Raw genomic sequence first — 3,642 nt, forward strand, 5'->3', positions numbered from 1 at the left:
GTTTCTCGGCTGGCCTGGGAACACCTTGGGATTCCCCCGGAGGAGCTGGCCCAAGTGGCTGGGGAGAGGGAAGTCTGGGTCTCCCTGCTTAGGCTGCTGCCCCCGCGACCCGACCCCGGATAAGCGGAAGAGAATGGATGGATGGATGGATGGGAATGCCACTCCTAATGATATATGTAGTAGGAGCAAATGTTATAAATGCCTTTTGCTGAAATAATCAAGAACAGTGATAGCAAACTTGTAGTCAGAAATTCCATGTTTAAATGGACTCACAATGTTGACAGCAATGTGTTGAAATTGACCCTCTGTAAACTTGAAGGGCTGTAACACTGCAGGTGAAACACTAGCAGTTTTAATGCATGCTTGACAGATGATGCATGATGATAGGACTGTGTAGACCAAATCGTCTATATGTTGCTGCCAGTAAAGTTCTCTGAGGCATTTTTAGTGCGAACTACACCTTGAAAATGTTGTGTAGAAAAGGTTGTGCACCTGGCTCATGAAGGTGTCCTCCATGAGCCAGGTGTACAACCTTCTCTAGCAGAGACTTGGGAGCTATGAGACATTTTCCTCTGAATATGGTGTCTCTGTAGCCAGTTCATGATGCACAAGTAGGTATAGTTTGAATTTTTCAGATGGTTTTTTTTTTACTTTAGGGCATCCTAAGTGGATGATTTGTCACAATTACATATATTCATGATGATCTCTTGTAAGTTCACTTTCCATCAGTCCAAAGCAACATGGTTCAGCCAAAGCTCTGAGCTTGACCACATATTGGCTCATGATTTCACCTGCACTTTGAACACCCCTAAATATGTGTCTGGTAGAGTGTAAAACAGATGCTGTCCCTCTGATCCCAAGCAGTGTAGTTGGCACATTGTCTTTCATTAGACCATTTGTCTCCATTAGCATTTATGGCAAGCATGCACTTCTTGAACATTTGCTTCCACATTGTAAACAGTATAACAGGCTCATGAGCAAGAATGCAAGAATGGCAGTGCTCTTATGCCAAATGCCACTTTCAGAATTTTCTTCCTCTGCATTCCTAACACAAGCTCCCTTGGCCTCCCCTGGCCCAGCACCACTGTCCAGTGACAAGGAATAACAACAGCAGCATAAATGCCATCACTGTGTAGAACACAACAATGTGAAAGGCAGACATGGCCTTATTTTGATTCTTCTTTGTCCACTCTTTTGTTGTCTTTGTTGTATGTTTTGAGTCATTGTCATGATGGAAGATCTATACTCCACATGTCTTCAGTGTTGAGAAAAGCTGAGAAAAGAAGATTCTCATTCATAATTTTACATGGGATCATTCATCTGAACAGGCTCATGGGCTTATTCATCTGCCCGTTAATGCAGTCAAGTTGCCGTGCACCCTTAGCAGAAAAACAGCCCCAAAGCATATTGTTTCCACCTTCATGCTTGACTGTAGGCTCTTTCACAATACACTTCAGGTCAGGACTTAGACACCTTCTGGCCACCTTGGTATGATTTCTGAATAGACAGAGGTGATGAGAGGGTCAAAGGCAATGCACCCCTGCTGCTCCTTTGCTCTGCAAAGCCAGGTAGTAGAGAGTGGAAACTATCAGCATGTGAAACAGTGGACCAGCTTTGGGGTTAAATAATTTGACAAATTGATAATGTAAACTTTGAGCAAAAACTCAGCCGTGGGATTTAAATGTCAAAACAACAAAGAACAAATTCATTCTAGAAGAGAACTCGTGAGTTTTAAAAATTTTCTACAGCCTACAGTCTCCAGCTCTTGAGAGCCAGAGTCTCCAGTCCTCTGTCCATCATCGTCTCTTGGGTCACTGCTTTACAGAGGGTCAAGGACTACACCTCTCCCACATGTGTTTGAGTGGGTTAAGCCTCTTCTGACACATCTTTCTGGATGCACTCCGGGCCATCCGCCAGAATTCTCTCATCAGCCTGGACACGCCTGGAACTCTGTATGCTAGATTGTTTTGCCTCAGGCTATGGAGCCTAGGTTATTTTTTTTGGACTTTGTTTTTTGCCTGATCCATTCCAGGTCCCCCTCCTACCTCCAGAGTCAGAATAATTTTTGTGTTTTGGGATATCTACAGCCATCTCTTAGAGAGGGGGTACTATCATGCTTCTTGTGATTTTGGTTTATTCCTTTTGATATTATGTTTTTTGTTGTGTTAATTTTTTCCCCTCAGTGCCATCTTTTGTCCTTTGCCATCTCTCCCTGAGTCAGTCCTGTTCCCCAATTTCTGCCTCTTATCTCACACCTGCTCCTTGTGTTTATTAAACAGGTTTGCTTCCTGTCTAGTTTTCTGTAAGCTGCTTGTGTTTTTGGATTGTGTTGTATTTGCTGCCTTGTCAGCATTTTTGTTTTTAATAAATTGTTTGTTTCATTGAGTCCTTAACCCTCGGGTCTCTCTTTACTACAAAACCCGACAGACTATGGAGATAATCTTCATAGGTTCAAAGTCAACATTTGTCTTTGCTAAACCCAACAAGTTGTTGCAGAAGAGCATGATTCTGGTCTCATCTAATCACAACACTTTCTCCCAAAGCCTTTCTAAATCACGCTGATGTTCACTGACAAACTTCTGACTGTACATGTGTCTTCTTAAGCAGTGGGACTTTGTAGACGCTGCAAGATTTCAGTTCATTCATAAATTGATAGTTTGTTTAGGTTATTTCAATTTCAAAATAATCACACTCAAAGTTAGCACCTGCTCACCAAGCTTTGTACTGATGGTTTTGCAGCCCATTTCAGCCTTGTGTAAGCCTAACTTGTCCCTGAAGTCTTTTCACTTCAAGAACAAGTTGCACCCAGAATTGCAAGAACACATGGAGGCGAGACATCAGGAAACCCTGGCAACACATGGGAGTGAAAATGAACCAGCGGAGAACCAGTGTTAAAGACAGGGTAACTGGAAAGTGGACACAGGTGACAGATTCTAAATGAGGGACAGGTGCAGATGGGTGTGGCAGGCCGACAAGTAATGAACAGAGGAAAAGGTGAATAGTAACAGGGAACAAGACACCAACACTGAACACAGGAACCAAATAACAAAATTAAAGAAACAATAAACTCAATACAGAAACCCAAGACCCCCATATCCTGACCCCATGATGGTGGAGAGCTTGAAATGGAAGGAATTGATTCTGTGGAGAGGTAGGATTTATGGACATGACAAGTTGAGATTATAAGTGACTGACAGATTGTAATGTGTGTGCAATATGAGTACAAAAGCAATATGTGGGAGAATTCAGAATTCTGGCTGGATTATGAATGGTCAAATACTTATTTCACTCAGTGACATGCAAATTAGTTTGTAACTTTTACAGTGCTGTTTTTTTCTGGATTTTTAGTTGATATTTTCTCTTCCTTCATTAAAATAAAACTATTTTAAAAATCTTATAACCCCCCCCCATTATGACTCCTCTGTTACTAAAGCTAAACCTTGTGTAATATTGTCCAAAATTGTACTCTAAACTAATCCTAAAGTTATTAATTTGTAATTACTACACTAACACTCTCACTCACTGACCACTGAGGTCCAATAACATTTTGATGCCCCACAATTTATGTTAAGCAGTAATATTTTGTTATACTATCCCTTTGAGCTGCTGTTGCTGATCTGCTTTTGACCTTTTCTGATTTTT

The sequence above is a fragment of the Kryptolebias marmoratus genome, linkage group LG2 (genome assembly GCF_001649575.2).
Source record: "Kryptolebias marmoratus isolate JLee-2015 linkage group LG2, ASM164957v2, whole genome shotgun sequence".
Taxonomy (NCBI): Eukaryota; Metazoa; Chordata; class Actinopteri; order Cyprinodontiformes; family Rivulidae; genus Kryptolebias; species Kryptolebias marmoratus.